Here is a 13,312-nt window from a genome sequence, read left to right as displayed (position 1 = left end):
TGTCAGAGAGTGTCAGAGAGTGATAGTGAGTGTCAGAGAATGATAGTGAGTGTCAGAGAGTGTCAGAGAGTGATAGAGAGTGATAGAGAGTGATAGAGAGTGATGGAGAGTGTCAGAGAGTGTCTGAGAGTGTCTGAGAGTGTCTGAGAGTGTCAGAGAGTGTCAGAGAGTGATAGAGAGTGATAGAGAGTGATGGAGAGTGTCAGAGAGTGTCAGAGAGTGTCAGCGAGAGATAGAGAGTGTCAGAGAGTGATAGTGAGTGTCAGAGAGTGATAGTGAGTGTCAGAGAGTGATAGTGAGTGTCAGAGAGTGTCAGAGAGTGTCAGAGAGTGATAGAGAGTGATAGAGAGTGATGGAGAGTGTCAGAGACTGTCAGAGAGAGATAGAGAGTGTCAGAGAGTGATAGTGAGTGTCTGAGAGTGTCAGAGAGTGTCAGAGTGTGATAGAGAGTGATAGAGAGTGATGGAGAGTGTCAGAGAGTGTCAGCGAGAGATAGAGAGTGTCAGAGAGTGATAGTGAGTGTCAGAGAGTGATAGAGAGTGTCAGAGATTGTCAGAGAGTGTCAGAGAGTGATAGAGAGTGATAGAGAGTGTCAGAGATTGTCAGAGAGTGTCAGAGAGTGATAGAGAGTGGCAGAGAGTGATAGAGAGTGTCAGAGAGTGATAGAGAGTGGCAGAGAGTGATAGAGAGTGTCAGAGAGTGATAGTGAGTGTCTGAGAGTGTCAGAGAGTGTCAGAGAGTGATAGTGAGTGTCTGAGAGTGTCAGAGAGTGTCAGAGAGTGATAGTGAGTGTCAGAGAATGATAGTGAGTGTCAGAGAGTGTCAGAGAGTGATAGAGAGTGATAGAGAGTGATAGAGAGTGATGGAGAGTGTCAGAGAGTGTCTGAGAGTGTCTGAGAGTGTCTGAGAGTGTCAGAGAGTGTCAGAGAGTGATAGAGAGTGATAGAGAGTGATGGAGAGTGTCAGAGAGTGTCAGAGAGTGTCAGCGAGAGATAGAGAGTGTCAGAGAGTGATAGTGAGTGTCAGAGAGTGATAGTGAGTGTCAGAGAGTGATAGTGAGTGTCAGAGAGTGTCAGAGAGTGTCAGAGAGTGATAGAGAGTGATAGAGAGTGATGGAGAGTGTCAGAGACTGTCAGAGAGAGATAGAGAGTGTCAGAGAGTGATAGTGAGTGTCTGAGAGTGTCAGAGAGTGTCAGAGTGTGATAGAGAGTGATAGAGAGTGATGGAGAGTGTCAGAGAGTGTCAGCGAGAGATAGAGAGTGTCAGAGAGTGATAGTGAGTGTCAGAGAGTGATAGTGAGTGTCTGAGAGTGTCTGAGAGTGTCAGAGAGTGTCAGAGAGTGTCTGAGAGTGTCTGAGAGTGATAGTGAGTGTCAGAGAGTGATAGTGAGTGTCAGAGAGTGTCAGAGAGTGTCAGAGAGTGTCAGAGAGTGATAGAGAGTGATAGAGAGTGATAGAGCGTGATAGAGAGTGATAGAGAGTGATGGAGAGTGTCAGAGAGAGATAGAGAGTGTCAGAGAGTGATAGTGAGTGTCTGAGAGTGTCTGAGAGTGTCAGAGAGTGATAGTGAGTGTCAGAGAGTGTCAGAGAGTGTCAGAGAGTGTCAGAGAGTGTCAGAGAGTGATAGAGAGTGATAGAGCGTGATAGAGCGTGATTGAGAGTGTCAGAGAGTGTCAGAGAGAGATAGAGAGTGTCAGAGAGTGATAGTGAGTGTCTGAGAGTGTCTGAGAGTGTCAGAGAGTGTCAGAGAGTGATAGAGAGTGATAGAGAGTGATAGAGAGTGATAGAGAGTGATGGAGAGTGTCAGAGAGAGATAGAGAGTGTCAGAGAGTGATAGTGAGTGTCAGAGAGTGTCAGAGAGTGTCAGAGAGTGTCAGAGAGTGTCAGAGAGTGATAGAGCGTGATAGAGAGTGATAGAGAGTGATGGAGAGTGTCAGAGAGAGATAGAGAGTGTCAGAGAGTGATAGTGGTGTCTGAGAGTGTCTGAGAGAGTCAGAGAGTGATAGTGAGTGTCAGAGAGTGTCAGAGAGTGTCAGAGAGTGTCAGAGAGTGTCAGAGAGTGATAGAGAGTGATAGAGAGTGATAGAGCGTGATAGAGAGTGATGGAGAGTGTCAGAGAGTGTCAGAGAGTGTCAGAGAGTGTCAGAGAGTGTCAGAGAGTGATAGTGAGTGTCAGAGAGTGTCAGAGAGTGATAGAGAGTGATAGAGCGTGATAGAGCGTGATAGAGCGTGATTGAGAGTGTCAGAGAGTGTCAGAGAGAGATAGAGAGTGTCAGAGAGTGATAGTGAGTGTCTGAGAGTGTCTGAGAGTGTCAGAGAGTGTCAGAGAGTGATAGAGAGTGATAGAGAGTGATAGAGAGTGATAGAGAGTGATGGAGAGTGTCAGAGAGAGATAGAGAGTGTCAGAGAGTGATAGTGAGTGTCAGAGAGTGTCAGAGAGTGTCAGAGAGTGTCAGAGAGTGTCAGAGAGTGATAGAGCGTGATAGAGCGTGATTGAGAGTGTCAGAGAGTGTCAGAGAGAGATAGAGAGTGTCAGAGAGTGATAGTGAGTGTCTGAGAGTGTCAGAGAGTGTCAGAGAGTGTCAGAGAGTGATAGAGAGTGATAGAGAGTGATGGAGAGTGTCAGAGAGTGTCAGAGAGTGATAGAGAGTGTCAGAGAGTGATAGTGAGTGTCAGAGAGTTATAGTGAGTGTCTGAGAGTTTCAGAGAGTGTCAGAGAGTGATAGAGAATGATAGAGATTGATGGAGAGTGTCAGAGAGTGTCGGAGTGTGTCAGAGTGTGATAGTGAGTGTCTGAGAGTGTCTGAGAATGTCAGAGATTGTCAGAGACTGTCAAAGAGAGATAGATAGTGTCAGAGAGTGGCAGAGAGTGATTGTGAGTGTCTGAGAGTGTCAGAGACTGTCAGAGACTGTCAGAGACTGTCAGAGAGTGACAGAGAGTGACAGAGAGTGACAGAGAGTGACAGAGTGTGTCAGAGCGTGATAGTGAGTGATAGTGAGTGATAGTGAGTGTCTGAGAGTGTCTGAGATTGTCAGAGAGTGTCAGAGAGTGTCAGAGAGTGTCAGAGAGTGGCCGAGTGTGATAGAGAGTGTCAGAGAGTGTCAGAGAGAGTCAGAGAGTGATAGAGAGTGTCAGAGATTGTCAGAGAGTGTCAGAGAGTGATAGAGAGTGTCAGAGATTGTCAGAGAGTGTCAGAGAGTGTCAGAGAGTGTCAGAGAGTGTCAGAGAGTGATAGAGAGTGATAGGGAGTGATAATGAGTGTCAGAGAGGGGCCGAGTGTGATAGAGAGTGGCAGAGAGTGATAGAGAGTGTCAGAGAGTGATAGTGAGTGTCAGAAAGTGATAGTGAGTGTCTGAGAGTGTCAGAGAGTGTCAGAGAGTGATAGTGAGTGTCTGAGAGTGTCAGAGAGTGATCGAGAGTGATAGAGAGTGATAGAGAGTGATGGAGAGTGTCAGAGAGTGTCAGAGAGTGTCAGAGAGAGATAGAGAGTGTCAGAGAGAGATAGAGAGTGTCTGAGAGTGTCAGAGAGTGTCAGAGAGTGATAGAGAGTGATAGGGAGTGTCAGAGAGTGGCCGAGTGTGATAGAGAGTGGCAGATATTGTCAGAGAGTGTCAGAGAGTGATAGAGAGTGTCAGAGATTGTCAGAGAGTGTCAGAGAGTGATCGAGAGTGTCAGAGATTGTCAGAGAGTGCCAGAGAGTGTCAGAGAGTGATAGAGAGTGACAGGGAGTGATAATGAGTGTCAGAGAGTGGCCGAGTGTGATAGAGAGTGTCAGAGAGTGATAGAGAGTGTCAGAGAGTGATAGAGAGTGTCAGAGAGTGATAGAGAGTGTCAGAGAGTGATAGTGAGTGTCTGAGAGTGTCTGAGAGTGTCAGAGAGTGATAGTGAGTGTCAGAGAGTGATAGTGAGTGTCAGAGAGTGTCAGAGAGTGTCAGAGAGTGTCAGAGAGTGATAGAGAGTGATAGAGAGTGATAGAGAGTGATAGAGAGTGATGGAGAGTGTCAGAGAGTGTCAGAGAGTGATAGTGAGTGTCAGAGAGTGTCAGAGAGTGTCAGAGAGTGATAGAGAGTGATAGAGAGTGATAGAGCGTGATAGAGCGTGATAGAGCGTGATTGAGAGTGTCAGAGAGTGTCAGAGAGAGATAGAGAGTGTCAGAGAGTGATAGTGAGCGTCTGAGAGTGTCTGAGAGTGTCAGAGAGTGTCAGAGAGTGTCAGAGAGTGTCAGAGAGTGATAGAGAGTGAAAGAGAGTGATAGAGAGTGATAGAGAGTGATAGAGAGTGATAGAGAGTGATGGAGAGTGTCAGAGAGAGATAGAGAGTGTCAGAGAGTGATATTGAGTGTCAGAGAGTTATAGTGAGTGTCTGAGAGTGTCAGAGAGTGATAGAGAGTGATAGAGAGTGATAGAGAGTGATGGAGAGTGTCAGAGAGTGTCAGAGAATGTCAGAGAGTGTCAGAGAGTGATAGTGAGTGTCAGAGAGTGTCAGAGAGTGTCAGAGAGTGTCAGAGAGTGATAGAGAGTGATAGAGAGTGATAGAGCGTGATAGAGCGTGATAGAGCGTGATTGAGAGTGTCAGAGAGTGTCAGAGAGAGATAGAGAGTGTCAGAGAGTGATAGTGAGTGTCTGAGAGTGTCTGAGAGTGTCAGAGAGTGTCAGAGAGTGTCAGAGAGTGATAGAGAGTGAAAGAGAGTGATAGAGAGTGATAGAGAGTGATAGAGAGTGATGGAGAGTGTCAGAGAGAGATAGAGAGTGTCAGAGAGTGATAGTGAGTGTCAGAGAGTTATAGTGAGTGTCTGAGAGTGTCAGAGAGTGTCAGAGAGTGATAGAGAATGATAGAGATTGATGGAGAGTGTCAGAGAGTGTCGGAGTGTGTCAGAGTGTGATAGTGAGTGTCTGAGAGTGTCTGAGAATGTCAGAGATTGTCAGAGACTGTCAAAGAGAGATAGATAGTGTCAGAGAGTGGCAGAGAGTGATTGTGAGTGTCTGAGAGTGTCAGAGACTGTCAGAGACTGTCAGAGACTGACAGAGAGTGACAGAGAGTGACAGAGAGTGACAGAGTGTGTCAGAGAGTGATAGTGAGTGATAGTGAGTGTCTGAGAGTGTCTGAGATTGTCAGAGAGTGTCAGAGAGTGATAGAGAGTGTCAGAGAGTGTCAGAGATTGTCAGAGTGTCAGAGATTGTCAGAGAGTGTCAGAGAGTGTCAGAGAGTGTCAGAGAGTGATAGAGAGTGATAGGGAGTGTCAGAGAGTGGCCGAGTGTGATAGAGAGTGGCAGACATTGTCAGAGAGTGTCAGAGAGTGATAGAGAGTGTCAGAGATTGTCAGAGAGTGATAGAGAGTGTCAGAGAGTGTCAGAGAGTGATAGAGAGTGTCAGAGAGTGATAGAGAGTGTCAGAGAGTGATAGAGAGTGGCAGAGAGTGATAGAGAGTGGCAGAGAGTGATAGAGAGTGTCAGAGAGTGATAGTGAGTGTCTGAGAGTGATAGAGAGTGTCAGAGATTGTCAGAGATTGTCAGAGAGTGTCAGAGAGTGTCAGAGAGTGATAGAGAGTGATAGGGAGTGTCAGAGAGTGGCCGAGTGTGATAGAGAGTGGCAGACATTGTCAGAGAGTGTCAGAGAGTGATAGAGAGTGTCAGAGATTGTCAAAGAGTGGCCGAGTGTGATAGAGAGTGGCAGAGAGTGATAGAGAGTGTCAGAGAGTGATAGAGAGTGGCAGAGAGTGATAGAGAGTGTCAGAGAGTGATAGAGAGTGTCAGAGAGTGATAGAGAGTGTCAGAGAGTGATAGTGAGTGTCTGAGAGTGTCAGAGAGTGTCAGAGAGTGATAGTGAGTGTCTGAGAGTGTCTGAGAGTGTCAGAGAGTGATAGTGAGTGTCAGAGAGTGTCAGAGAGTGTGAGAGAGTGATAGAGAGTGATAGAGAGTGATAGAGTGTGATAGAGTGTGATAGAGAGTGATAGAGAGTGATAGAGCGTGATAGAGCGTGATAGAGAGTGATGCAGAGTGTCAGAGAGTGTCTGAGAGTGTCAGAGAGTGTCAGAGAGTGATAGTGAGTGTCAGAGAGTGTCAGAGAGTGTGAGAGAGTGATAGAGAGTGATAGAGAGTGATAGAGTGTGATAGAGTGTGATAGAGAGTGATAGAGAGTGATAGAGCGTGATAGAGCGTGATAGAGAGTGATGCAGAGTGTCAGAGAGTGTCAGAGAGAGATAGAGAGTGTCAGAGAGTGATAGTGAGTGTCAGAGAGTTATAGTGAGTGTCTGAGAGTGTCAGAGAGTGTCAGAGAGTGTCAGAGAGTGTCAGAGAGTGATAGAGAATGATAGAGATTGATGGAGAGTGTCAGAGAGTGTCAGAGTGTGTCAGAGAGTGATAGTGAGTGTCAGAGAGTGTCAGAGAGTGATAGAGAGTGATAGAGAGTGATAGAGAGTCATAGAGAGTCATAGAGAGTCATAGAGAGTGATGCAGAGTGTCAGAGAGTGTCAGAGAGAGATAGAGAGTGTCAGAGAGTGATAGTGAGTGTCTGAGAGTGTCTGAGAGTGTCAGAGAGTGATAGAGAGTGATGGAGAGTGTCAGAGAGTGTCAGAGAGAGATAGAGAGTGTCAGAGAGTGATAGTGAGTGTCAGAGAGTTATAGTGAGTGTCAGAGAGTGTCAGAGAGTGTCAGAGAGTGTCAGAGAGTGATAGAGAATGATAGAGATTGATGGAGAGTGTCAGAGAGTGTCAGAGTGTGTCAGAGTGTGATAGTGAGTGTCTGAGAGTGTCTGAGAATGTCAGAGATTGTCAGAGACTGTCAAAGAGAGATAGATAGTGTCAGAGAGTGGCAGAGAGTGATTGTGAGTGACAGAGAGTGACAGAGACTGTCAGAGAGTGACAGTGAGTGATAGTGAGTGATAGTGAGTGTCTGAGAGTGTCTGAGATTGTCAGAGAGTGTCAGAGAGTGTCAGTGAGTGATAGAGAGTGTCAGAGAGTGTCAGAGATTGTCAGAGAGTGTCAGAGATTGTCAGAGAGTGTCAGAGAGTGTCAGAGAGTGATAGAGAGTGATAGGGAGTGTCAGAGAGTGTCAGAGAGTGATAGAGAGTGTCAGAGATTGTCAGAGAGTGTCAGAGAGTGATAGAGAGTGGCAGAGAGTGATAGAGAGTGTCAGAGAGTGATAGAGAGTGGCAGAGAGTGATAGAGAGTGTCAGAGAGTGATAGGGAGTGTCTGAGAGTGTCAGAGAGTGTCAGAGAGTGATAGTGAGTGTCAGAGAGTGTCAGAGAGTGATAGTGAGTGTCAGAGAGTGATAGTGAGTGTCAGAGAGTGTCAGAGAGTGTCAGAGAGTGTCAGAGAGTGTCAGAGAGTGATAGAGAGTGATAGAGAGTGATAGAGATTGATGGAGAGTGTCAGAGAGTGTCAGAGAGTGTCAGAGAGAGATAGAGAGTGTCAGAGAGTGATAGTGAGTGTCTGAGAGTGCCTGAGAGTGTCAGAGAGTGATAGAGAGTGATAGAGAGTGATAGAGAGTGATAGAGAGTGATGGAGAGTGTCAGAGAGTGTCAGAGAGTGTCAGCGAGAGATAGAGAGTGTCAGAGAGTGATAGTGAGTGTCTGAGAGTGTCTGAGAGTGTCAGAGAGTGATAGAGAGTGTCAGAGAGTGGCCGAATGTGATAGAGAGTGACAGACATTGTCAGAGAGTGTCAGAGAGTGATAGAGAGTGTCAGAGATTGTCAGAGAGTGTCAGAGAGTGATAGAGAGTGTCAGAGATTGTCAGAGAGTGGCAGAGAGTGATAGAGAGTGGCAGAGAGTGATAGAGAGTGTCAGAGAGTGATAGAGAGTGGCAGAGAGTGATAGAGAGTGTCAGAGAGTGATAGAGAGTGTCAGAGAGTGATAGTGAGTGTCTGAGAGTGTCAGAGAGTGTCAGAGAGTGATAGTGAGTGTCTGAGAGTGTCAGAGAGTGTCAGAGAGTGATAGTGAGTGTCTGAGAGTGTCTGAGAGTGTCAGAGAGTGATAGTGAGTGTCAGAGAGTGTCAGAGAGTGTCAGAGAGTGTCAGAGAGTGATAGTGAGTGTCAGAGAGTGATAGTGAGTGTCAGAGAGTGTCAGAGAGTGTCAGAGAGTGTCAGAGAGTGATAGAGAGTGATAGAGAGTGATAGTGAGTGTCTGAGAGTGTCTGAGAGTGTCAGAGAGTGATAGTGAGTGTCAGAGAGTGTCAGAGAGTGTCAGAGAGTGTCAGAGAGTGTCAGAGAGTGATAGTGAGTGTCAGAGAGTGATAGTGAGTGTCAGAGAGTGTCAGAGAGTGTCAGAGAGTGTCAGAGAGTGTCAGAGAGTGTCAGAGAGTGATAGTGAGTGTCAGAGAGTGATAGTGAGTGTCAGAGAGTGTCAGAGAGTGTCAGAGAGTGTCTGAGAGTGATAGAGAGTGATAGAGAGTGATGGAGAGTGATGGAGAGTGTCAGAGAGTGTCAGAGAGTGTCAGAGAGAGATAGAGAGTGTCAGAGAGTGATAGTGAGTGTCTGAGAGTGTCTGAGAGTGTCAGAGAGTGATAGAGAGTGATAGAGAGTGATAGAGAGTGATAGAGAGTGATGGAGAGTGATGGAGAGTGATGGAGAGTGTCAGAGAGTGTCAGAGAGTGTCAGCTAGAGATAGAGAGTGTCAGAGAGTGATAGTGAGTGTCTGAGAGTGTCTGAGAGTGTCAGAGAGTGTCAGAGAGTGTCAGAGAGTGATAGAGAGTGATAGAGAGTGATAGAGAGTGATAGAGAGTGATAGAGAGTGATGGAGAGTGTCAGAGAGTGTCAGAGAGTGTCAGCGAGAGATAGAGAGTGTCAGAGAGTGATAGTGAGTGTCAGAGAGTGATAGTGATTGTCTGAGAGTGTCTGAGAGTGTCAGAGAGTGTCAGAGAGTGTCAGAGAGTGTCAGAGAGTGATAGTGAGTGTCTGAGAGTGTCTGAGAGTGTCAGAGAGTGATAGTGAGTGTCAGAGAGTGTCAGAGAGTGATAGTGAGTGTCAGAGAGTGTCAGAGAGTGTCAGAGAGTGTCAGAGAGTGATAGAGAGTGATAGAGAGTGATAGAGAGTGATAGAGAGTGATAGAGCGTGATAGAGAGTGTCGGAGAGTGTCAGAGAGTGATAGTGAGTGTCAGAGAGTGATAGTGAGTGTCAGAGAGTGATAGTGAGTGTCAGAGAGTGATAGTGAGTGTCTGAGAGTGTCAGAGAGTGATAGTGAGTGTCAGAGAGTGTCAGAGAGTGATAGTGAGTGTCAGAGAGTGTCAGAGAGTGTCAGAGAGTGTCAGAGAGTGATAGAGAGTGATAGAGAGTGATAGAGAGTGATAGAGAGTGATAGAGCGTGATAGAGAGTGTCGGAGAGTGTCAGAGAGTGATAGTGAGTGTCAGAGAGTGATAGTGAGTGTCAGAGAGTGATAGTGAGTGTCAGAGAGTGATAGTGAGTGTCTGAGAGTGTCAGAGAGTGTCAGAGAGTGTCAGAGAGTGTCAGAGAGTGATAGAGAGTGATAGAGCGTGATAGAGAGTGATTGAGAGTGTCAGAGAGTGTCAGAGAGAGATAGAGAGTGTCAGAGAGTGATAGTGAGTGTCTGAGAGTGTCTGAGAGTGTCAGAGAGTGTCAGAGAGTGTCAGAGAGTGATAGAGAGTGATAGAGAGTGATAGAGAGTGATGGAGAGTGTCAGAGAGTGTCAGAGAGAGATAGAGAGTGTCAGAGAGTGATAGTGAGTGTCTGAGAATGTCTGAGAGTGTCAGAGAGTGTCAGAGAGTGTCAGAGAGTGATAGAGAGTGATAGAGAGTGATGGAGAGTGTCAGAGAGTGTCAGAGAGTGTCAGAGAGTGTCAAAGAGAGATAGATAGTGTCAGAGAGTGGCAGAGAGTGATTGTGAGTGACCGAGAGTGACAGAGACTGTCAGAGAGTGACAGTGAGTGACAGTGAGTGATAGTGAGTGTCTGAGAGTGTCTGAGATTGTCAGAGAGTGTCAGTGAGTGGTAGAGAGTGTCAGAGAGTGTCAGTGATTGTCAGAGAGTGTCAGAGATTGTCAGAGAGTGTCAGAGAGTGTCAGAGAGTGATAGAGAGTGATAGAGAGTGATAGGGAGTGTCAGAGAGTGGCCGAGTGTGATAGAGAGTGGCAGACATTGTCAGAGAGTGTCAGAGAGTGTCAGAGAGTGTCAGAGATTGTCAGAGAGTGATAGAGAGTGGCAGAGAGTGATAGAGAGTGTCAGAGAGTGATAGGGAGTGTCTGAGAGTGTCAGAGAGTGTCAGAGAGTGATAGTGAGTGTCAGAGAGTGTCAGAGAGTGATAGTGAGTGTCAGAGAGTGATAGTGAGTGTCAGAGAGTGTCAGAGAGTGATAGTGAGTGTCAGAGAGTGATAGTGAGTGTCAGAGAGTGTCAGAGAGTGTCAGAGAGTGTCAGAGAGTGATAGAGAGTGATAGAGAGTGATAGAGAGTGATAGAGATTGATGGAGAGTGGCAGAGAGTGATAGAGAGTGTCAGAGAGTGATAGAGAGTGTCAGAGAGTGATAGTGAGTGTCTGAGAGTGTCAGAGAGTGTCAGAGAGTGATAGTGAGTGTCAGAGAGTGATAGAGAGTGTCAGAGAGTGATAGTGAGTGGCAGAGAGTGATAGAGAGTGTCAGAGAGTGATAGTGAGTGTCTGAGAGTGTCAGAGAGTGTCAGAGAGTGATAGTGAGTGTCTGAGAGTGTCAGAGAGTGATAGTTAGTGTCAGAGAGTGATAGTGAGTGTCAGAGAGTGTCAGAGAGTGTCAGAGAGTGATAGAGAGTCATAGAGAGTGATAGAGAGTGATAGAGAGTGATAGAGAGTGATAGAGAGTGATGGAGAGTGATGGAGAGTGTCAGAGAGTGTCAGAGAGAGATAGAGAGTGTCAGAGAGTGATAGTGAGTGTCTGAGAGTGTCTGAGAGTGTCAGAGAGTGTCAGAGAGTGATAGAGAGTGATAGAGAGTGATGGAGAGTGTCAGAGAGTGTCAGAGAGTGTCAAAGAGAGATAGATAGTGTCAGAGAGTGGCAGAGAGTGATTGTGAGTGACAGAGAGTGACAGAGACTGTCAGAGAGTGACAGTGAGTGATAGTGAGTGATAGTCAGTGTCTGAGAGTGTCTGAGATTGTCAGAGAGTGTCAGTGAGTGATAGAGAGTGTCAGAGAGTGTCAGAGATTGTCAGAGAGTGTCAGAGATTGTCAGAGAGTGTCAGAGAGTGTCAGAGAGTGATAGAGAGTAATAGGGAGTCTCAGAGAGTGGCCGAGTGTGATAGAGAGTGGCAGACATTGTCAGAGAGTGTCAGAGAGTGATAGAGAGTGTCAGAGATTGTCAGAGAGTGTCAGAGAGTGATAGAGAGTGGCAGAGAGTGATAGAGAGTGTCAGAGAGTGATAGAGAGTGGCAGAGAGTGATAGAGAGTGTCAGAGAGTGATAGGGAGTGTCTGAGAGTGTCAGAGAGTGTCAGAGAGTGATAGTGAGTGTCAGAGAGTGTCAGAGAGTGATAGTGAGTGTCAGAGAGTGATAGTGAGTGTCAGAGAGTGTCAGAGAGTGTCAGAGAGTGTCAGAGAGTGATAGAGAGTGATAGAGAGTGATAGAGAGTGATGGAGAGTGTCAGAGAGTGTCAGAGAGTGTCAGAGAGTGTCAGAGAGAGATAGAGAGTGTCAGAGAGTGATAGTGAGTGTCTGAGAGTGTCTGAGAGTGTCAGAGAGTGTCAGAGAGTGATAGAGAGTGATAGAGAGTGATAGAGAGTGATGGAGAGTGTCAGAGAGTGTCAGAGAGTGTCAGAGAGAGATAGAGAGTGTCAGAGAGTGATAGTGAGTGTCTAAGAGTGTCTGAGAGTGTCAGAGAGTGTCAGAGAGTGATAGAGAGTGACAGAGAGTGATGGTGAGTGTCAGAGAGTGTCAGAGAGTGTCAGAGAGTGTCAGCGAGAGATAGAGAGTGTCAGAGAGTGATAGTGAGTGTCTGAGAGTGTCTGAGAGTGTCAGAGAGTGTCAGAGAGTGTCAGAGAGTGATAGAGAGTGATAGAGAGTGATAGAGAGTGATGGAGAGTGTCGGAGAGTGTCAGAGAGTGTCAGCGAGAGATAGAGAGTGTCAGAGAGTGATAGTGAGTGTCAGAGAGTGATAGTGAGTGTCTGAGAGTGTCTGAGAGTGTCTGAGAGTGTCAGAGAGTGTCAGAGAGTGTCAGAGAGTGATAGTGAGTGTCTGAGAGTGATAGTGAGTGTCAGAGAGTGATAGTGAGTGTCAGAGAGTGTCAGAGAGTGTCAGAGAGTGATAGTGAGTGTCAGAGAGTGTCAGAGAGTGTCAGAGAGTGTCAGAGAGTGATAGAGAGTGATAGAGAGTGATAGAGAGTGATAGAGAGTGATAGAGCGTGATAGAGAGTGTCAGAGAGTGTCAGAGAGTGTCAGAGAGTGATAGAGAGTGATAGGGAGTGTCAGAGAGTGGCCGAGTGTGATAGAGAGTGGCAGACATTGTCAGAGAGTGTCAGAGAGTGATAGAGAGTGTCAGAGATTGTCAGAGAGTGTCAGAGAGTGATAGAGATTGGCAGAGAGTGATAGAGAGTGTCAGAGAGTGATAGAGAGTGGCAGAGAGTGATAGAGAGTGTCAGAGAGTGATAGGGAGTATCTGAGAGTGTCAGAGAGTGTCAGAGAGTGATAGTGAGTGTCAGAGAGTGTCAGAGAGTGATAGTGAGTGTCAGAGAGTGATAGTGAGTGTCAGAGAGTGTCAGAGAGTGTCAGAGAGTGTCAGAGAGTGATAGAGAGTGATAGAGAGTGCTAGAGAGTGATAGAGAGTGATGGAGAGTGATGGAGAGTGGCAGAGAGTGATAGAGAGTGTCAGAGAGTGATAGAGAGTGTCAGAGAGTGATAGTGAGTGTCTGAGAGTGTCAGAGAGTGATAGAGAGTGTCAGAGAGTGTCAGAGAGTGTCAGAGAGTGATAGAGAGTGATAGAGAGTGATAGAGAGTGATAGAGAGTGATAGAGCGTGATAGAGAGTGTCAGAGAGTGTCAGAGAGTGTCAGAGAGTGATAGAGAGTGATAGGGAGTGTCAGAGAGTTGCCGAGTGTGATAGAGAGTGGCAGACATTGTCAGAGAGTGTCAGAGAGTGATAGAGAGTGTCAGAGATTGTCAGAGAGTGTCAGAGAGTGATAGAGATTGGCAGAGAGTGATAGAGAGTGTCAGAGAGTGATAGAGAGTGGCAGAGAGTGATAGAGAGTGTCAGAGAGTGATAGGGAGTGTCTGAGAGTGTCAGAGAGTGTCAGAGAGTGATAGTGAGTGTCAGAGAGTGTCAGAGAGTGATAGTGAGTGTCAGAGAGTGTCAGAGAGTGTCAGAGAGTGTCAGAGAGTGTCAGAGAGTGTCAGAGAGTGATAGAGAGTGATA

This window comes from Heterodontus francisci, chromosome 33 (genome assembly GCF_036365525.1).
Source record: "Heterodontus francisci isolate sHetFra1 chromosome 33, sHetFra1.hap1, whole genome shotgun sequence".
NCBI lineage: Eukaryota > Metazoa > Chordata > Chondrichthyes > Heterodontiformes > Heterodontidae > Heterodontus > Heterodontus francisci.
Note: the sequence above shows the minus strand (reverse complement) of the source record.